The sequence below is a fragment of the Microtus pennsylvanicus genome, chromosome 1, assembly GCF_037038515.1.
Source record: "Microtus pennsylvanicus isolate mMicPen1 chromosome 1, mMicPen1.hap1, whole genome shotgun sequence".
Lineage (NCBI taxonomy): Eukaryota > Metazoa > Chordata > Mammalia > Rodentia > Cricetidae > Microtus > Microtus pennsylvanicus.
In genome coordinates this window covers 215,097,653-215,120,376 of record NC_134579.1, presented here as the reverse complement: position 1 = coordinate 215,120,376, position 22,724 = coordinate 215,097,653, and the positions used below count along the sequence as shown (strand labels likewise).

The following is a 22,724-nucleotide window of genomic DNA, read 5'->3' as shown; positions in this document are numbered from 1 at the left end:
TTAACAAAGAACCTAACCCTTAGCTCACTTCTGGATTCCTAAGGAAGCACTGATGACCGCCCTCATTCACATTCAACAGACTCAGGTCATTTTAGCCTTCCCATCTGACAGGTTTGCTCCTGCTGCACTCTGGGATGGTAGCTAGGAAACTCTACTTCTAAGCTTTTGTGGTAAAAAAGAAACATTTTCCCCCTCTGGGGTGGGGGGCTGGGCTGGGGCTGGGGAGATGACTCAGTGGGTGAAATGCTGACTGAGTGGGCATTAGGCCTTAATTTGGATGTTCCACATCCATGTAACAGATAGGCCTGGTGGACCCTGTCTGTAACCTTTGCACCAAGGAGGCAGAGACAGGATGGTGCCAGGGCCTTGCTGCCAGTTACCTAGATGAGCTCCAGGCTCAGTGGCAGACTGTTTCTAAAAATAAGGCAGGGGATGATAGCTATAAAAAAAAAACAGTTGACCCTGACCTGACACTGACCTTTGGCCCAGATGTGCACACCAAGGAAAACACACCTGCACACATGTACACACGCATGCACACACACACTCCCCTGACAAGTTCTCAGTTTATTATTTTCCTTCCAGACAATCAAAAGTGAATCTTACGTTAAAATTCCAGAGAAAATGCTTGTAACATTGATTCAATGTTGCAATTCTGGCAATGGGGGGTTTGCAGCTGGGTGAGTTCTAACAGGGCATCAGCTCAACTCCTTACTCTTCATCTGAGTGGTTCCGTTTAAACTGCCAGGCAGAGCAAAGGGGTTATATGACAGTATATGACAGCAATGGCTCAGGGGGAGCTGGCTTTGGGCTATCACCTTGAAACACCAACTCCAACTCTGCCATTGTCCTGCACAACAGACCTTATCATGAATAGTTGAGGGCATGGCACCAAGACAGAGCAACTCTGACAATTTTAGCCAACAACACAGTGTTGGCAAGGATCGTGGCCATACCCGAGTTGGGGGCGGAGACCCGTTTCACGCCTGCCACTCCAGTGTCTGCTGTTAGGGACACAGAAAGCACCAGGACATACATGAGCTGTCCTTAGCACTCCAACTTCACTTTTCTTGACACTAAAGTCCAGTATGACGCAGCAGGCAAAGCAGAGGACAGCTCCCCTCTCAGGAACTGGAATTTCAAGTGGAGGAGATGGAAATGAAAAAAAAAAAAAAACAAAAACAAAAAACTCCTGACCATCTTAGTATGATGCCATGACCATCATCATTGGCAACACAGGTTTTTTTTTTTTAAAGAGTAAACTCTAAATATAAAGACAACACAGGAGAAACATTATTTGAACAATGTCTTAACTTTATGGAGAGAAGAGATAGCACCTGCAGGCCCAGCCTATTCAATGGTTGCCTTAATTTTAAAGAAAACATTAAAGAAATAGTTCCTGTGATTGTCCTCATTTTGCAATCCTTCAGTAACCTTCCGACCATGCATATGTCCCCCGTGGCCATGGGGTCATGCACAAGGCAGCCCAGTTAAAACAAAGTACCCACTGGGCACCTTGTCCTGCTGTTTATCTACATAAAAGGAAGGAAAGCTCATTTCCTACAGTACTCGATAGGCAGGCTATATCACGTTCTGGGTTCTCTTTTTAAAATATGCATTTATTTATGCATGTATATATTTATGTGTGTGTATATATATGTTTGCATACATGCATGTGTGTATGTCTGTGTGTGCCTGAGTTTGTGTATACTACATACATTCCAGGGGCTCACAGAGGCCAGAAGAGTGTCAGGTTCTCCTGGGTCTCAACTTCCAGTTTCAGGCAGTCGTGCGCTGCTTGTTGTGGGCACTGGGAGACAAACCTGGGTCTTAGGGAAGCGTTCAGAAGCAAAGCATAGCACTGTTGTAGATTCTGGACTGAGCTGTCAGATCTCCATGAAGCTGAAGCTCTTAATATGTTATGGGAAGTTTATATTATCATATGAACTTTTCAGAAGTTTCTGTGAAACTTATTTCAGATCCCCACATTTGGGCTGGGGGGGGGGGATGCCCTGTTAGTGGAGTGCCTGGAACAAGAGCATGAGCCCAGCACCCACGGAAAAGCGGGTGTGGCAGCATGCACCTGTGCCTCCGGCTCTGGGGGAGAGAGGGTGGCGGTGGCAGATCCACGGAGCTCGCGGGCCAGTGTGCCTTGCTAGACTGATGAGCACCAGGCCTAGTGAGAGCCCTTGCCTCCAAAACTAAGGCAGAGAGTGACGGAGAAGGTCAGAAGGCCTCACTTCTGACCCTTAAACATATGCATGCACCTACCCAATGTATGCATGTGTGCACATACACACATGAACCCAAAATTTTCTTCTCATTTCCACCCTCTGATTTTCCCCTACTGAATACAATTTTCATAAATACTTAGGTTATTATGTGTAGTAAACATAAATGCCCTGCTTTATGGATAATAAAATATGTACTATTTTCCTAAAAACAGCAACGCACTCTGATATTTCCTGACAGTAAAGGTTTATGGACAGTTCACACCTGTTTTACCACGCATACCAATTGTAACGCATGGAAATTCATCGTTCAGTCTGGAGGGTTTTATAAGTCCTGAATAATGAACTTCCATCCATTCCAAAGGACACAGACCATAAAACAGCACGAGACGTCAGTAAACAGTTATCTGATGAAATATTTCGCTCTTCCCTCCATCTGCAGAAGCACACACTGAGGCTCGAAGCATGCCCACAGCTACAGACAGGAGAATCACTTCAAACCGAGATGTCTGTGGCAGAAGCGTGCCACCAGTACTTCCTCTCAAGGCTGGGAGTGAAGCCACACAGGTGACCTGCTGAGGTCCTTGCTTGGCCGGACAGGGAGACTTTGCTTACAGATGACAGTGAGGTGGAGCCCACCATGTGTCTGGCCTGCTGTGGGGAATGTCTTTGCTGGGTGCTATTGGCTACAGTGCAGCCCAATAACAGTGTAGCGTGGTCTCCCCATACTGGAGCCTCCTCATGCGTACCTGAGACAGCTCTGCTTCCTGCTCGGCCAGCATCCTGCACCCCACACCTGAGCAGAAGCCATCCCCTCATCTCTTCACAGGCAGAGTTGTGGCTTCTCTGGCCACTACCAATACGAAGCAGAGGTTAGAGACATGTTCCTCCTTCCTGGTGGAATCCAGGTTGTACAAAGAACTGAGCACTTGGGCTGGAAGGAAAGGCCTGCTCTGGCCCAGTGTGGATCAGTCTAGCAGGGAAGAGGGATGTTAAAGAAATGCTTGTGTTTTATGGGACCTTCAGGAGAGGCATGATGAACGCATAGTGAGAGAGAGGGGAGATGCAGGGCTGCAGGCAAGCAGAGTCAAGAGTGGGGAGGGGGGTATGCAGAGATGGGGAGCAGTCCGCAGAGCAGGGCTAGTGCAGGTGACCTGAAGCTGTGGGGAGGAGTCAGGTGACTTGGGGACCACAGGAAGGGCGATCACCCTTATCTTCAGTGTTAAGTAGATGGCTATGGAGGGTTTACGGGTGGAATGATTGGTCTTCTGTTTTGGTTGCCCTTCATACAAGGTTTGGCGGGGCTATACCATCTAGGTGCAGTGAGACCAGAGCGGCTTATAGGGAGATAGAGAAATGAAGATGTGGTTTGAAAAATCACAGACTGGCGGATGTTGGTGTTGAACGTGAATGACAGAGGGTGGCTCAGACTGCTGGCCTGAGAGCTGGGTGGCATTAACAGTGGACACTGGGACAGTACAAAGCTTGAGGGACAGGAAGGAACAAAGATTTGCCTTTAGCCACATGAAGGCTATGTCCTTTGGAGGTGCCTGGGGAAGACAGATGGCTCCACACAGCGAGAACTCTAATACGACTCAGAGACTGGAAGAGAAAGCCTATGACGCCATTAGTGCTACAATACTAGTTTTGTTTCATGCTTGAAAATATCCACGGTAAGATGCTTAACCTGCCGAGCACACTAAGAACCATAATGAGCAAGGTTACGGCTGTTGCTCTTCAGGTTCCTAGTCCAAGGCCCTCTGCCAGAGCGCTGTTCTTCATGGTGTGGAAGAACTCGGTAAGGACAGGGCAGTTCTGGGGCCTCCTTCGGTAACCCCAGCGCTCCTGGGTGTGGATGCATCCTTTTAAAACTGGGGTTTGCTTTTGTCTAAGATGGTAGAAGGAACAAATTTAGCCCCGAGAGCGCTCAGCCTGTTATATAATCCTGCAATGTTTTTTGGGTTACAATGGTTCAAAACATTTAAAGGGAATCTGTTAATGAAATGCTATTGAATTTTTTTTTTTACTAGGAATATCCACTAGTTATCTGTCTGCTGACAATGCTGTTATTGTGAGCGTACTGGCATGAACAACACCTACTTCTTTGCTCTCTTTTTTCCGTTTCTTCCACTCAACCCTGGCCCATGATAATTGGTCACAAATGAGGAAAGCTGCTTCCTTCTGCACACCTTCCATATCTTTTAAGTCAACCTTCTTTTGGGGACACTGTCAAGAACTTTGTATATCCAAGTAGAGAGTTCAGGCACTTAGGTAAAACACTCCATCGATCTCTGTGAGTTCGAGGCCAGCCTGGTCTACAAGAGCTAGTTCCAGGACAGGAACCAAAAGCTACGGAGAAACCCTATCTCAAAAAACCCATTAAAAAAATACTCCATCACCAAACTGAACCATGGTGACATCTATTTCTTTACCCCACACGCATTCGCAAAGTTGGCACATTTAAAAAAATTCTTAAAAATTAATCTGATTGTGATTTTTTACTATGAAGATGATGTCATTTAATAACGTGTAGACTATGTCCAAAATGGCTTCTGGGGGATTAGAGAGGTGGTTTGTGGTTAAGAGCACTTGTTGATACTGCAGAGGACTGGGGTTCAGTTGTCGGTATGCACATGGCCATGACGATGAAAGATGAGCTGACGAACAAGGAAAGAGGTGAAAGGAAAAGTTATAGAAGCAGAGATCAACTTGGAAGGAGAAACGAAGACCATTGACAAACTCAGTGAGGATGTGGGCAGACGATGGCAGGCGCGGTAGTCCAGAACCAGCACCAGTACTTGGAAGGCAGAAGCCGAGGGCCACAAGCTGAGTTCAGCCTGACTTACACAGTGAGGTCGGGTTTCCAAAACCAAAACCAGAGATGAGCAGATTACTCCAAGGATAAAGTACTTGCCACACAAGCATAAGGTCCTGAGTTCAAAGCCCCAGAACTCACCTAACTCTGATGCAAAAATGCGTGCATCTGTAATCCCAGTGCTATGGGGATGGAGATGAGGTAGAGAACCCTTAAAGCTCCCAGCTAGTGTATACTGCAGAGAGAGAGCGGGAGAGGGAGAGAGAGAGAGAGAGAGAGAGAGAGAGAGAGAGAGAGAGAGAACGCGGAGCGAGCAGTAATCCTCATGCCCCCTGTCTTGTTTCTGAGGGAGGTTGGGGGAAGAATAAAGTACGAATGAGCAACACATGAAAGTTGGCAGGCCATTGACCTTGAGAGACTTAGCTGAAGCCTGGCGGGGCTGGAGTTGCAGCTCACAGCTACACACACACACACACACACACACACACATACACACACATACATACACACAATGGGGAAAAGCAAGGGACTTAGCTGTCAAGAAAAAACATGAGCACTACACTGAACTTTTGACACCTTTCTTCTGAAAGAAAGCAAACGGCTTTGGTTATAGCAGAAGTCTGAAGTAATATGTTTGTAAGTAAAATGTTTTCATTTCTGAGATTTTAAACTGCAGATTATTTGAATGGAAGATTATTTTGTACAATACTTCAATATTGTCCCATCCCAAGTGACTGGATTTTCTGTTAAAATTAATGAGCTACATTTATATGTCATTTGAATAACCTTCTGTTCTCTTAAAATTAATATCTTCAAAGCCGCATATCAAGGGCACCAGCATCTTCTCTGCTATATGCTCTTCTCAGAATTAAAAGTGGTTTGGCAGTAAAATAGCTGCTCTGATTACCTCACTTCTCCTCTGCTATTGTAGAAGTGGCTTGGGAAATATCAGAAGCGCCTCCATTACAAGCGGGTCAGGTATTTGTAGGGGACTTGCTAGTCTGCCCACTTGGTCCGTCTTCACTCACAGCAAATAATCTACATCTCTCTGGGATTGGCCTGACGTCTTCTGAGAATAAGCTATTTTAAAGCATTGTGGAAGAGTTGAGAATTAAGACCTGTCGGCGTAAGTAGAATTGATCCATCGAGTAATGATCATTTTTTTAATCTGGTGTTTTAGGTCCTCTGTGATATCTCTTGACTAAAATCTGGGCCACACCACTGCTTTGAAGGTCCTTTCAGATGTGTGGTGGTTTGAACACCACACGGAACAAGCGCAGGGTTGTGGTCCCATGGGGAACGTATAATCTTGGAAACACATCCGTCAGCAGAGTTGGGATTTAAGATGCTTTCTGTCCTCATAGGTTGAATCACTTCTGGTACCAGGCGACCACCATGGCATTCAGCATGGGAGATAAATGAACAAACACATTGCCATGAGGAGGGTGAAGCTTGATTGGCTAGTCTTCCCTCCTCCTGCTGCCCTCACAGCCCACTGACCTCAGGGGCTGTGGAACTGCTTGTCCTGGCTCTGTCCAGGCCTAGCCAAGATCTTACCCTACGGTAGCCATCGTGGTGACTTCTCTGTCCCTGTTGAGCTGTTTCAGCAAGCCCCTAGCATCTGTGTTGGCGGAGTGCTGTAAGCTCCTATGCTTGGTCCCGATAGGAGAGCACAGCGGTGCGAGAGCCAGGACCCAGCAGCTACACAGCGAATGTGGGCCTGTCTGCTGGAAGGGGACTGGACTCCCAGAAGATACAGTGGTCCTTGGATGCTGAAATCAGCTGTCCCAGTGAGCTTCAGAGAGAGACCCCTCTTCCAGTGGCCTTGGCCTCATTTAATCAGAACCTGGCCGATCTGATGTAGTAAATTCCATTTGCAGATGACATGAAAAGAGAGGCCTGGGCAGGTGAGTTTAAGTAGTGCAGTGTCTGGACCTGGGGGCATCTGGGACAAGAGGTTTCATTATACGGTGGTCCTCGCTCAGCTGCAAAGGGAGCTAAAAGCACTGTGGAGGGGCCTAGTGAGGTGAAGTCAAATTATTCCTTTAAAACAAAACAAAACCCTTTGAAATTATAAAATATTGGCACTAACCAGAAGGCACAATAATATCTATGATAGCATCGCAAATGAAACCTAACCCAGCTTCGCCTTGCTGTTTGTTTTCAAAGCAATGTCAAATTTCTTATTTATCCACCTTAGCAGTGCCCTTTATCTGAAAAATATGTAAATCTATTTAAATCAATTTCCTGTAATACCACACAAAACAATAATCATATTAGTACCATTCATGATGCACTAATAACATGAACATAATTGCATTCGAATATGAAATTGCTAGGTAATAGGCCTTTCATAAATTGTTTTGGGGGAATGCCATTTTTAACCTCACTCTAGGTCATTAGCTCCTGATATCAGCGGGGAAATGTCTTGTACGCCCCGTGAGACAGTTTCTTCTGCTGCTGCCTGTACAAGGGAGCCGGCTACAAACTTCTGTCACTGGAAGGGAGGGTGTGCAGAGCGGCTTGTGTCTCAGGGAACGAGGCTGTCACACGGGGGGAAGGGGAAATATGGCTGTCTCATGATCCTCCCACTGTGCCGAGAGTCTGGGCCATGCTCTGGTGGGCCGCTGCTCCTTGGGGAATGAGGACCTTTGTTACAATGACTGCCTTGCAGGCACTCAAGACGTCTGGTTCCCTTTCCTCAAAGTCTTAGCCATAAGTTACAGGTCCCTGTATGGCAGAGGGAGGCAAAATAGGCAACTTAGAAGTTGTTAAAACCTGAGGCCTAAAGGCAAGAATATTCATTTATTTTCCACACTATCAGGACATTCATATTTCAGGCAAGCCAGACCCGTTTCTTCCCTGAGAACGTCACTGAAGGCAGAGACTGCTGTCTGTAGATCTGGGTGGAACCAGTACAGGTGAAGACAATGCTGTGCCCATGGTATCCGATTGACAGAGCTGAATCACAAATCCCTTTCCTAGAGGTGCTCGTTTGTGATTTGTTATTAGACGTGGAAAGAGAGAGGCGGGTTGTCACTGAGTGGATCAGAGACTCCAGTTTATCAGGCCTTGGGAGCTGCTGAGGAATTAGGAGGCTACTGTGAGCTTACACGAAGGGGATTTCCCCTGGACTCGGAGTTCAAGTGTCCATTTCTACATAGCGTCTCTTCCCGCGGATCCTGAGATCTCGGCAGGCAGGGACTAAGAAAACACTCTCTTTTAAGTTAATTTCACTTGAAAGGTTTTTGGTTTAATTTTTTAGCACTTTAGAACACAAATGATATTTTAGCAGAGAAAAAGTTCCTCTTACTTTCTCTCAAATTCAGAACGATACAGCAGAACTGTGGGAATTTAAATAATATTATATATTATTATGGATAAAGACAAATAGCTCAGCATCATGGGCTGGGGGCATTTCCCCAGAGTTTAGTTGGTTACAGAATACATTTCTATGCACCGTGCTAACTTTCCCCTCACATTCACAGATAATACCAATAAACAACACTGAAACCAGAAGCAAGCACGGATCCAGGCAAAGGGGTTCATAAATTTATCCTTCCCATAGCTCAGAAGAGCTCCTGGCACAGTAGAGCCCAAAGTCACACGCCGAATGGGCTGGCAGACTTATGAATTTATGGGCTGAGAACTTTCTGAGGACTAGATTGCTATTAGAATCTCGGAATCCTCTGAGACAGCTAATGCCCACAGAGAACAGTGTGTTCCTTGCCCGGTGTAAGGACAAGAAGGCAGAGGTGAGGTGGCTGGCAGGAGAAAGAAGGCAGCATAGAGCCCCATGGATGGGAAGGACTTCTGGGAATGGGTCTTGCACCCCTTTCAAAGACACTCCTTTCCTAGGGTGGCAAGGTATCTGTCTGACACAATGCTGCTAACTACAGACTATTTTATATTTTAATACATTGTCAGACAAGTGATGGAAAAAAGGAAGTCCTGTACATAATATTCACCTCTCCTACCGGGTCCTGAGACCTTGGGGAAGTACACACAGGCCAAGGAACACCGGCCCCAAGCAGCAGTCAGTGTGAGCACTCTTTAGGTACAGCTTTGGGAGTGGGAGAGGAAGCTCGGAGACAGGAAGCCTTCGTAGAGTAGCCAGCTTTGAAGGAGGTCAAGGGATTGTCTGCTCCCTGTGGCTATCCAGGGAAGGCCACAGGGTCCCACTCAGGGCCCCAGACTGCATTTGCATAACGCATTTACATCTGAAGGGCGCTCACAGATTGGTAACTCCCGAAGCCTCAGCAAGGCACAGATTTCTACAATAGCAATTAGGAACCGAAATAGAAATGACAATAGCCACAAAAGTACAGTTGCCAGAGCTGTGGGAAGAAGGAGCAGAAAAATCTCAGCGCTTTAGAGGACTGAGCTCTGAGTAACAGCAGAGCTAGAGACCAGCTGACCCTTGTTCTTTGTGTGCTGCCGGGAGCCGGGAAGGTACCGGGACAATCCCCACCTACGTGCTTGGCGCCGGAAGAGGGAAAAGAGGGGTGGGGCAGGGCCTGCCCGCGACCTGATGATGGGAATGGGCTCTGGAGATGGCCTGGGTGCCAGTGGGCAGAGCGCCTGCAGCACTTGGGCACGGGGTGGCACTGCAGAGGAGTCCCACCTCCCCACCCCCCACCCCCGCAGTCTCCCTCCCCACCTACCCCCCCCAACCCCCCGCAGCTCCTCTCCCCTGCAGCCTCCCCCCCTCCATCTCTGAGGACAGCTGTGGTAGTCACTCAGATGAGGAAGGGACAAATGCTGGAAAGGAGGGACAAGAAAAAGGTAAGAGACTAAAAGATGAGAAGCAGCGCTCAGAACCAGATGCTAGCTACCGTAGAACACTCTAGAAGCTAGTCTCCTTCTTGGCCCAGGCTGGGTCAGGTGAGAGGACCTGAGGACACCTGGAGGTTGGGAACCTGGGGTGGAGACACTTAGGCCAGGCCCAAGGTCAGGCTGAGGAGTCAGCAGGTGACCTGGGGTTGGAGCACCAGTTGGTCTTGACAACAAAGGAACAGCCTCATCATAGTGGGTGGGGACAGCTGGGCGAGGCCTCAGGAGCACGGAACTTCTGGGAGAAGCCCTGCTGAGGTCTCACAGCAGGAGGTCCTGCTGCGTTCCAGATGGGTGTGTCCAAGTTATCTGTCTGGGCTGGAAAAGCACTGGGATCAAACCTCCTGAGTTGGGGGTCATCGCCTCCAGTCTCAGTTGAGTAGATGTCTGTGTGTAAATGCCACATTCCTCACGTAGAAGACGTGCTTGAGGTTCTTAAAGATACTGAAATGCTAGGCATGGTCTGTTTCCTTATCACAATAAAAAGTAGAAACTAGGAAACCGAGAAACCATGACATGCTTACTGGGTAGATGGTTGCTTAACAGTGTTCTGAAAGTTCTGATTAATGCGAAGAGACATGGAAGAAATGATACCGGATGTTCATCTCCCCCACGATATATACATTTACTGATAGTATTCCTGAGTGGGGACACAAGATAGTCTGGTTTAACAGATTTACATAATCTAACCAAGGGAAGGGAGAAGCGACTTAGTCTACCAGGCTCATGGAAACCCAGAGGAGCTCAGACAGGACGGAGGTCCTCAGAGAACAGTGAAAGGGCCAGATATGATCTCTTCTGTGACCACTGATTGTAGTTTTGATTGCTTTGTATTAGTTGCAATAGATAATGGGTCCCATGAAGATCTCTTCTTATATGAATGCAATGTCCTTTAACAGTATTTCCCCAAGTCTGTTCACTGGTCTCTGTCATGGACCCGCTTTCTCTTCCCAAACAGAAGCCCTTCTGTTGTCATCTTTGAAACAACTGCATGGTCTAGATTCCACATGAGCAGAAATGCACACTGTTTTTCTGAGTCTAGCTTATTTCCCTCTACATGGTGACCTCCAAGTCTATCCATTTTCTTTTGTTCTTCTTTATGGCCAAATGGTACGTGTGTGTGTGTGTGTGTTGTGTGCATGCACTTGTAGGATTTCACCTAGGCCGATTCTATATCTCAATTGCAGGTGACATGCTAACATCTCTAATATGTAACAGTCAGTCACATGGCTGCTGCGTTTTCAGCTTCTGGCAGAACTTCCCTATTGGTTTCCATGGTGGCCTTGAAGCACACATTCCTACCAGTGAGCCCGGTGAGGGCTCCTTGTCTGGCACCCTCACCAGCCCTGGCTTGTTTTCTGACTAGGGTGAGATGGGATCTCCCGTGTGTTTGGTTTGGATCTCCCTCATGGCTGAGAGTGTTGAGCATGTGTTCATGTGTTTACCGGTGCATCTCCTTCTGCTGTGTCTTTTGTAAGTGCCACTCTTCCCTGCTACTGTTGCCGCTGGGGACTTGTTTAGCAAACCTCAGCCCTTGGGATGATTTCCTAAATGGTCTCTGCTTTTCCCTACCTCCCGAGGACGGATGGACCAACTTACTTCTGTGTGCAAGTTCCTGACGCGGCTCCTCATCCCAAGTCCTGCGGAGTCCTGTGGATGTGACCTACTTTGGAAAGGGCTCTCAGGGAGCTGGGTGTGGGGTACAAGACTGCAACCCCAGCAAGGCGGAGGTGCAGGCAGGAGAACCAGGAGTTCAAGATCATCCTAACTACAAAGTGAGTTCCAAACAAGTTGCCTGTAACTCTCTATGCCACCTTCCTCCCAAAAAAGAGGCATCCTCACACTCAAAAAATACTAAAGGAAAAAGTGGACATTTAGGTACATAGGTACAAGTCAGTATAGGAGATTAGAACAGCAATCAACAATGGATCTCACGAGATGAAATGGCAAAGGAAAGGGAGCTGTAAATCAAGAGAGGAGGCACCCACAGAATGGGAGCAGGTCTTTGCTGGCTCTCCATTTGACACAGGATCAGAGTTTAGGATATACAAAGAGCTCAAAAACCTAAACAGAAGAGAACAAACAATTCAGATTTTAAAAATGCGCTACATAATTAAGTAGAAAGTTCTCAAAAGAAGAAATACAAATGGTTAGGAAACACTTAAAAAAAGTGTTCAGCATCAGCAGCCATTAGGAAGTGCCAACTAAAGTCAATGTAAGATTTCTCTTTCCCCAGGCAGAATGCCCATCACCGAGGACACCAGGAACAATAAACGCTGGTGTGAAGGATGTGTTGGATGTGAACGAGTACAGACAGACACTTTGGAAATTGCTCTGGAGATTAAAAATAAAACTACCATACAAGCCAGACCTAGCATCCCTGGGCTTTTCCCCAAAGGCTGTCCCACCACAGGGATACCTGCCCATCCGTGCCCACAGCTATTTGCCACTGGCGAGTGGGTAGTGAAGATGTGGTACATATTCACGACGATGTGACTCAGCTGGAAGGAAACACGAAACCGTAAGATTTGCAGGGAAACGGACGGAACTGGAAAAGATTATTCTAAGCTCTGTCATGGGCACTGCCTGTTCTTTCTCATGAGGATCCCAGTGTCAGCTCTGTATAGCGTGTCCAATAGGGTGGTAGGGGAGGGTCTGGAGGGAGAGGGGATAGATAGTAGAACATAGATTTTAAAAAGTAGAAGGACAGAGGTGGGGGGTTGTGGAGACGAGGGTGTGGCATGAGGGGGAGAACTAACTAGGCAAAAAGAGTGTAAAGAAACCAGTCGGAACAAGCTGTGCCCTTCTCTGCAAGAGCAGCTTGACTGTAGAGAGATAACCAGCTACTCTCTGAAAGGATTCAAGACCCACTCCACAGGGGCAGGGAGATCAAAGCCTGGTACTGTGAGCCGGGCTAACAGCTCAGGCATGGGGAGGGAGTGGGTCCACGTGGGAACGTATTTCCAATGGTTAACCAAAAGGATGCAGCAGCAAATGCCTTCTGATCACCTGTGTTTCCACCGCTGACAAAAGCGCATCCTAGCCTTCAACAGAGAAGCCGCTCATCCCAGCATCTGTGGAGACTTGCGGCTGTACAAGATGCGTAAATTAAGCAATGGATGTGGGCCCAGCCACGAGAGTCCAGCCCTTCTAAGCCCTGGGACCCTGAGGAAGAGTGGGTGGGACATATGTAAGACCAGGGGACAGGACTGGGGAAAACCATTCCTTAGACCCAGACAAGCATTGTAATCAGTAAGTCACAGCCTGATGGGACCCTTCAAGGCAATTACAAACAGTTAAGAAAGGGGTGGGGCTCATAGGGCCGTGCCCTTTACCTTTGAACTATTGACTACTGATAAATTTTAGGAAAGGAAGGTTGGGTGAATTCCTGACTCCAGGTTCCAATGGATAGCTTCAAACAGGAGGCCATGGCTGACCACCATAGTGGCTCACAAAACAAGACCAATGGGCATGAGTGGGTGAGAGAGATTTGTGGAGGGGAGGTAGGAGGAGTGAGTAGCCAGTATGCAAAGGAAACATGTCAAACTATAGGCAACACAGCAAAAGTAAAGATGTCGAAACAGTTGCTGTGAACCCATCCTGAACTCAGGGTGACCCGAGTCACACAGGAGAGGGTCTCATAAAGGTGGAGGCAGAGACAAGAGCCCGTGTCTGCCAGCTCAGGGCGCCCAGTGTGCCTTGCACCCATCAGAAACTGGGGATACACACCCATGTGGCAATACCTTTATGTTGGGCCTCTGATACTTGAGTCATCTGAGCTGTAGAGACCACCATTGTTCATGTGGGACAGTTTCTACCTGAGTGCTGGCCGTTCCCTTCTCTTCTCATCTCTTCCCGAGGCCTCTAGACACAGACGTGGTGTTTCCTCAAGGCCTCTAGACACAGACGTGGTGTTTCCTCAAGGCCTCCGACGTGCACCCATCATTCTTTGCAACTTTAGTGCCCTCTTCATATCCAGATCTTCCCTGAGTGCTTTGTTTTACATTGCTCCTCAGCCACCCTGGATTCTCAGAGCTTTACTTTTGATTCATGGAATTTTTCACCACCTGTAGGCCATCTAGTTCACCTGGGGTATTTATGGTGTCTCCTCTTAGACTAGCTACTCTGCAGATGCAGATAGGAGCTGGTGGTGCTTTCTGCTGCACCCCGCACCCCAGAACAGCATCGTTAGGAGGACAGGGCTCAGTGTTTGTTGAACACAAAGACACTGAACGAGGAGCTGGGATCCAGCAGATGATAAAGCAGGCGTTCAGAATCAGTGGGGGAGGATTAGCTGATACATGATTTTGAGATACAGCATATTAGAGCAAAACTTATTTTAGATACATAGCCCTCCTGTCGGCTAAGTGAAGACTGGTTTAACGTTTAAGGACCTTCAAAACCTAGAGTGCGATACTGTGCTCTACCGGAAAGGACGGGTCCTGACGCCCAGAGCACAATGGCAAGTTTCACAGCTAACGGTGATCAGTTCTGCCGCTCAGAAACCAAAACCTTAGTGGGGTCATGTTGATTACCTCGGCGGGCTACTTAGTCTAGGGTTAGTAGCCCGCCTGGCAGTTCAGTTATTCCAGGGTCCCGGAGAGGCATTACCTGGAAGATATGGGCTAGGAGACAGGAAGAAGGCCATGCAAAGTTTGTCAGAGCCTTCGTTTATTACAGATGGGGTACAGCTTTATATATGGTAAAGAGTTGGGGGATGGGCACAGGGTTCTGGGCTCAGAGTGCCTGGCTGCAGGCCCTACCCCAAGTCTCGGGGGCTCATCTTCCCCCACTGACCTCCTGTCAGGGTGCGCACGCCATCAGCCAAGCCCAGCTCCCTCTTCAATGCCTGGGTTTACTCTTGCCCAGGGGACCATGTTGGAGACCTCAAGGCCGTCAGTGGCCACCGCTCAGCAGCCACCTCTGAACCTGGAGAGTCACCTGCCTGGCTGGCAGCCTTCTCCACACCCTTTGGCCTACGCTGGGCTGGGCAGATCTCCTGGGACTGGCTCTACCCTGTGCACTGGTGGCCCTTCCTTTTTCCGTGCTCACTCCCCCTTCCTCATACCCTGGAAGCAGTCGCATCTGCACGGCAGGCACTAAGACTGTGGCCAGGAAAAGCTGGGACTTATGGGTGTTGCCAGGGGCACAGACACAGGGTCCCGGGTCCTTGGAGGATGCCGGATTTACATCTAGGTGATGCAACTAACTTCTCCGTGTGACAAGCTCTTTAGTTAGCACTGCAACCCCGGGTGAAGCCCAGGTTTCGCCCTGATTGGAATGGGATCCTGCCTGAGGAAGCCTGTGGTTTGTGTAATTATGTAGCTGACTGGAAAAGAACATATTAAGAAAACCAGGGCCCCAGGCAACGTGGGAGGCTGGGGCTCATCTCTGCTCTGATTGCTCCGGCTTCACAGGCGCCCAGAAAGCAGGTGGGGCTGCTCCTGTCAACGACGTCCCCTGGCTTGCAGCGGATCCAGGCTGAGCTGAGGTGCCGCCTGTTCACGCTGTCTGCAACAACCTTTACAGTGACCTTGAGCAGAGCACTTCGCATTTCCTGAGCCCACACGCTTCCCCACCCCGAGCTGACGAACCCAGACTATGTGCTGACATCGGGGATCCCTACACAACTGCTTTGTCCTTCAAGACTGAGTGTGGAGAAACAATGGATCAGTTTATGGGGAGGTGGGCAGGGTGACTGTGAAACCCCTGCCTCCGTGGCTCTGCCCCTCTGTCTCCTCAGCTCTGGCTGGGCTGTCGGTTTTTCCACTGAGGAGAGAGGGATGACCTAAGGGTGGAATTTCTGGCTCAGGGAGGCACCTGGCAAGGGGAGGTGGTTTTGCGTTGTTACCCTCTTCTCCTGTTACTCTGGCCCTGTGAACACGCATCATGCTTCTAAATGGAGAGTCTGGTCAGGCCGGGCCAGGGGCAGACGGCTTTAACTGGGAGATGGTTTGCTACTGTTCTAGAGCGAGGCCACTTCCTGGGCCTCTGTTTCCTGTCCTGTAAACGAGGTGGCTTTGGAGAGACAATATGACGTTCCTCCCACCTCCAAAATCTCCAGTGTTTACACAGAGATTTAAACATCTGTCCTGAAATTTAAAAAAAATTTCCATTTGTTCAGAAACTACAAAATGGTTTCAGATCCCGACCAACAGGATGTTTCTTAGAACTGCCATAAACTTCCCCCTTCTGGCTTCTTTTAGCAGGTTATGTTTTCTGATGTTTCTGAAATCAAAATGGGCTGTACCAGTGATGGAGAAGAAGCATGCACACACACCCACATACACATCACCCTTGAATACATGTGTTAATCTATTCCCCAAAGACACACACACACACACACACACACACACACACACACACACATCGCCCTTGAATACATGTGTTAATCCATTCCCCAAAGACACACACACACACGTGCACGCACGCACAGGAGCTAACCCCCTCCTGGCCTCCTCACCCCAGGATACTGGCTATTACACATCATCTTTCGTCCTACTAGGAGCTGGACTCTCTCCAGCGGCCCAAAGCACCAGCGCATGGATCAGAGCCTTGGCAAACATCAGCAACAGAGGTATGGGGACAATTGGAAAGCTAGGGAGCCCTTAAGGAGTCTCAAAGCCAGCACCCCGGAACGGAAAGAGATGGTACTGGGTTGTGTGGGGAGCTGGGGAGGGGTTCTGGCTGCACCGTCATCAGACATTTGGGGATCCCACCCGTTTCCTTCCTATGGCACTGGTGAATAAAATACTGACTGGGCTGTTTTTATGTTCTAGAACTTTTGGCGCCAAGCTGCTACACAGCTCCAGGACCACCAGTTTTTAACTGAAAGGCTGAACTCATGAGAGAAAGAAGAAGACGAGTCTGCTGCAGGTCCTGTCACAGCACACGGACCAAGGAGCTTTGAGGGTTGGCAGGCATAGGTCGGTGCTATACAGAGCACTGCGATCGGAGAGAAGACAGAGCTGCTCAGCGCTGCTGAGTCCCCTCCGTCAAATGAAATCGGGGCCTCAGGAAAAAGTCTAAGGCTTCACGTTCATCCAGCAATATCCACAATGGCAAAAATATGTGAATGCCCTGTCTATTTAGGTATTAGTGGAAAAAAAACGATATTTATCAGTTTTATATTATATATGTATATGTATGTATATATATATAATGAAATATTATTACCTTAAAAAGTAACACTATCCTTACATTGGCCTGGAGGATATATGCTGAGGTGAGCCAGTTATAAAGTAAATATTGCAGAATCTCACTTGTAGGATTCCATTTTTTTTTTTTTGGTGTTTTTGGTTTTTTCTGAGACAGGGTTTCTCTGTGTAACAGCACTGGCTATCCTGGAACTAGCTCTTGTAGACCAGATTGGCCTCGAACTCACAGAGATCTGCCTGTCTCTGCCTCCGAGTGCTGGGATTGAGGGTGTGTGCCACTACTGCCTGGCCTAGGATCCCACTTCTAAGATCCCACTTACATGTAGAATGGATAAAATTATAGAAAGGATCTAGAGGGAAACCAGGTTACCATGGTGGGGGCGGGGAAGAAATGGAGTGGGCGTGTACGTAACACAGGGAAGCAGATAGCTGGGTGGAGAAGTCCAGGGGTCTAGGGACAGGGCAGCCCCAGGCTCACCTGTTTCCCTCTGTCAGGTCTGTTCAGCAATGGGAGAACCTTGGCTAAACCACGCCTGCCTCATTCTCTGCCCCTCCCCCACACTCCAGTTTCTGTCTGTATAAAAGGGTCTCTTATTTGTTCCCCAAATGTGCAAGCTGTATGTGTTGGGCCTTGTAGCTGTCCCCTGCTTGGAACCTGTCTGTCTCTGAGCTCACAAGGCTCGGTCCCTCCAACCTTCAGGCTCACCTCAGGTATTGCTCCTCACTCAGTGTTCCCACTCTGAACCACCCACCCCTGGTGATCCCTGTCAGCGTTTACCATCTGATGCCCTGGAGAGAAGAGCCAGGGCATGGTCGCTGGACAGAACTTGCTTCGTGGAGTTATGAGGTGGGCGAAGGGAAGTTTGCTGGTCTCGTGCTGGCGGGCACTGACTCACTCCATGCTGCAGCTGTGCCAGAGGAAGAGTGGAGGGGAGCCTGCCTCATGGGGTCCCTGGGAGGGGACAGGTGGAGTGGGCACTTTTGACTGGAGAGGGAAGGAATGACAGTAAATGAACTGTGATGGTCTTTGCAGTGGCTTTCCCGCCACGGCACATTTTAGCCAGCGACACCAGTCGCGTGCACAATATCTACCTCACAACAGACTTGGGATCATGACTGTGGTTGTTTCTGAGTTTTAAGAAGCGATGATGGCTAGGTGATTGACGGGACTCTGCACAGCTACTAAAGTATAACGAACGGTTCTGCCTGGACTCTCACCGCGCGCGACCTGTAGTAACTAACTGTGAGGGCGCCTCAGACGTCCTGATTGCTCGGTGTTTATAGGGCGGTCACACACTGCTCAAGGATGGCAACATTCTGGGGAATGCACCGTGAAGTGGCTTAATTATATGGGGTGTCTGAGTGGTACTTACACAACCTACGAAGGCTGAGATCCCACTGGGCAGAACAGTTTTATAGGTCCGCCACTGGACGTGGAGCCAGCCACCGACTGTGATGCCCATGCACACAAGACTCTCTTATACTGCAGGAAGGGAAGGAGCCGCTTACTGCTCTTTGGAAATTTAACCTGCTGCGTTGCGCTGTAGATGAGGGTTAGGATGGGCCAGTTACAGGACTTAGGCACCCCTGTCCCTTGTGCACTGGGACGAAGATCTCCTGAGCTGTGGTGAGCAGCAGAAAGCTGTAGAATCTAACTGGCACAGCCTACGACACTAGAGTCACAGGCTGAAGATGACTTTAGACTGATGTAAGCAACCGGCTTAGGGTCTGCTAACCTAGGCCGAGGCAGAGATATGGTGAAGTCACAGGTGCTGCCTGGGCAGGCACAAAGCTCCTCAAGGCAGAGCCGGAGCTGCAGAGTCCTTGGCAAGGGCTCTGCACGCTTGGTTCTTCATCGCGATGTGGAATTCTATGAAGCAGACACAGCACTGTTGCCTCCACCTTCCTGGAGAGGTGGTGAGCAGGCTGGATAAGACCCCCTAACGTTTCAGCTGATAATTAGTTTGTAGCCACACATCATTACCAATATATTATGCTTTTGTTTTTCTATTGCAGCTAAAAGATCACCTATGCCGAAAATGTGGGTCACAAACAAGCTGGGCCCCAGTGTTGCCTTGCACTGGCAGATGGCTGAACACTTTCCCTGGAAGGTAGCCTGCGCCTTTGCTCAGTCAAGACTATTCAGAAACCTGGAAGTTGTCAGATGTCAGGGAGCTTTTGATTAGATTTAGATTTCTCTTGGAAACAAGGGGTGCATGGCTTAGTGGGATGAAGTGACTGCTCACCCATTGCCACATCCAGACAAGCAGAGGACGGAGTGCAGGGGAGAGGCTGCTTCTGGACAAGCAGTGGATGGGAATGCAGAGGAGAGGCTTCTGGACAGGAATGCGGGGCGGGAGGGGGGGGTAGAGGCTACTCCTGGACAGGAATGCAGGGGAGTGGTCGCTTCTGGACAGGAATGCAGGGGAGAGGCCACTTCTGGACAGGAATGTGGGGGAGAGGCCATTTCTGGACAGGAATGCAGGGGAGAGGTCGCTTCTGGATGGGTGTGCAGGGGAGAGAAAGGCTGCCTCTTAGAAGAGTGAGTTTCTACTATAAAAGATCGTACAGCGAAAAAATTCAAATAATAGAGCATTGGCAATAAGATTTCTTTTGATACATACAAAACAAAACCAAACCCTAGCGTTGCCCCCCAAATACCTACAAAGCAAACACACCCTCATTCAACGTTGTGAAGATACTGAATAAATGCAACACGGCGCTTGAGCAGACCTCACCCGCCTGACTGTGAGCACCGTCTCTGTGCACAATAGTGGGTACCAAAGCCTTCTTTGATGCTCAACCACAGCTGAACGGAACACAAAAGGGAATGTTTTCTTGTAGGGCACATGATGGTGGTGGCCTCTCCACTCCCCATGCGACACTCGGCAAGCTCTCTGCCTGGCACCAGCATCTCTTCCTTGTTGTTATTACTCTACCCTCTGCAGAGCAGAGAGAAATGTGGTACCAGCTGCCATTCTGTGGAGTGTGGAGGTGGCTGCCTCTCAGAGAGGGTTTGGGGCATGGGGCAGTCTTTGACTTTACTGAAAAGTTGGTGGGGTCCCCAGGGGAGAGATGACAAACTGTACCAGGACTCTGAGTTTCCACCTGACAGGAATCTGCTTTTTCAGAGGAGCTTGCTTACCACACAAGACAAAGCAGAACAAAGCAATTTCATAGCAGACAAAAACAGCAAGAGTTTTTCTTGATCTGGATGGGGCTGGAGAGATGGAGATACATTTCCTTGGTTCACAGATGAGATGGGACAGTGGCAAGGCTTCTGGGATGGACTGCACGGAAGTCACAGGCTGGAGGAGCTAATGGGAAGAGTGTAGCTTTGACCAGAGGCTCGCAGACTTAGCTGGGCCTGCCAGCTGCTCAGGAGCTTCCGCCAGGAGCTCATGGGGCCTGGCACTCTCCGACTCTGGCTCTGCTCTGAGCCGAGCCCTGTGTTTCACTCTGTGTTCATGCAGGAACAGCCATGACCAGAGCGGTTGATTTAGCACCTTATGTTATGGAGGATAGAAGCACATACAGTAGAAGAGCCAAACCACATTGCAATTCTCGACATTTAATGCTTTTAGCAATATTACTTTTTTTTTTCTTGTCACAGGTTCATGAACTAAGTCCAGAGACAAATGGTAAACAAAGCAGAACTGTAGGTTTCTATGGGGAAAAGGAGGTCAGAGTTGACCTCAAACAGGGAGTAAGGTGTCTCTAGAAGAATGGCTTCCAACAGCAACTGTGCTGTGTTTCTCTAGGATGGCTCATGGAAGGCAGAAAGGGCAATGCCTCCTCCAGCCCAGAAGGGACCCCTTGCATGGGTTCCTTAAGGTACACGTCCACTGACCTCCCTGGGGTTCTCACCACATCAAAAGGCTGGTCTCCTAGAAGGGAAGTGGCTTCCTGGCTGGAGGCAGGATGCCAGATGACTATACTCTCAGAGCTTGGACCTCCCCATCATTGTCCTGCATTTTAATTTGTATCAAAGAAACAGTTGTAAGGACCTTTGTATCTGCTTCACAGATGTAGACAGCCTGTCCTTTGCTGTGGAGGACTTTGTAGGGCAACTGTTGCATCCTAGGTGACAGGCCTCCGGAGTCCTGAGGGGACAGAATCATGGGGATGAGGAAGAGGGCTCTTTGTTTCTGTAGGATGTGGCTGTGGATAGGAGGTGAAGAGGAAGATGCTCTCATTTCCTTGGATATAGGAATTGAAGTGGAAAAGACAATGCTCAGGGGCTAGGTCAAGAGTTGCCTTGGATGTTTTTCCTTAAAAAGCCCAAGGGCCCCGGCATATCTGCTGGCTGGGAGTTCAGCAGAGCAGAGATTTAAAGGTGTGTGTGTTTGTGTGTGTGTGTGTGCATGCATGTGTGTGTGGAAGTGCGTGCATGTTTCTGTGTTTGTGTGTGCGTGTGTGCGTGCACTCACATGTGAGTGTGTTTGTGTTTGGAATGAAGGCTTAGGAAGCAGAGATTAAATGAGATAGCAAGGAAGAAGACAGACAAAGAACAGAAGACTGGGTGGGGGCTCCAGGAAGTGTGATCCTGCCTTTCTTCACCTCAGAACCACCAATACCCTCCTTTGTATGTGATGGCCTGGCTGGGTCAGCTGCTTTCTGAGAAACAAAGTCATGCTCAATCGGGGTCCTTTATGGCTACATCAAAAGCATCCCAAATCTGATAACCTGCTAAATGATATATTTCACTTCAGGCAGTAATAATAATTCAGACAGAAATGGACATTTTGAAAAGGCGATGGTTTACAAACCCAACGGTTAACAGAAATAGTTTATGGAATTGATTTGCATTAAAACGTGCCCCCAAAGCTGACGTTCAAAGATAAAACCAGAATAATCTTTCTTTAACATCCTCTGGCAAAATGACGTCCTGGTTTACTTAGTTCAATTATAAATGATGAAATGTATGAAATCGATACTGTTTGTTGGAAAATGTAGTTTAGAAAACAGAAATGGTGCTTAAAAGCATCAATGGCAGAAGATGAAACCCCCTTGCCTCCCCACCAACACGCGAACAATTAGTTTTTTCCTAGCTGGCCACTCAGAACAGCCGTGTAGCCATTTATTTCCCTCTATTAAAGCCCAGCAGCTTTTATCGCTATGCGATTTCTCAGGGGCTGAGACACACTGTTTGCCAATACTAAGATCTCACGCTCTAACACCGGTGTTGTCTAAAACACACTTCTCTCAACATTATCCACTTCACTCTCCCTAAAGATCACACTGAGGTTCTGAAGACTTAGTGTGTCACCCCGATGGGCTGGTGTCTTTGCAGGACGGACATGTTGGGAAATGAAGCAGGAGTTCACATTTTGTGGTACGCACTGCTGCTGTGGTTGGCCTCTCATGCCTGGGGCTTGTGTGGGGTCTAACTGGTCCTGCAGGGATGAGGTGGGGAGTCTTCTCTACAGCACAGATGGCACACAGCAAGGCTTCAACGCGGGGAATAGCAACAAGGGCAAACAAGGCAACTTGCTCCCAGGATAGAGGTCATCAGTTACTGTACAGTAGCTGGGCACTGCATGCAGTGTCCCCAGTGTCCAGAATGTATTCCTAAAGGTCACATTTTAGGTCCAATTCAACAGAAGATGCTGATCATTTATGGTAGATCCTAGATTACACTCTTAGAAAAATATCACAAACTCACTCTGCACAAACCAAATGCAGCGG

At 48.6% G+C, this 22,724-nt stretch overlaps 1 protein-coding gene and 1 long non-coding RNA gene across 2 annotated transcripts in view; one reads left to right on the top strand and one right to left on the bottom strand.

Annotated features, from left to right (window-relative positions):
- The window catches only part of Pacrg (parkin coregulated), a 446,844-nt gene that overhangs the window by 24,256 nt on the left and 399,864 nt on the right, over positions 1-22,724 (bottom strand). The gene's annotated exons all lie outside the window — the stretch shown is intronic.
- LOC142842605 (uncharacterized) lies at positions 11,174-12,441 on the top strand. Its single transcript, XR_012909407.1, has 3 exons — positions 11,174-11,352; positions 11,460-11,654; positions 12,116-12,441. It is a non-coding gene; the product is annotated as an uncharacterized LOC142842605 (long non-coding RNA).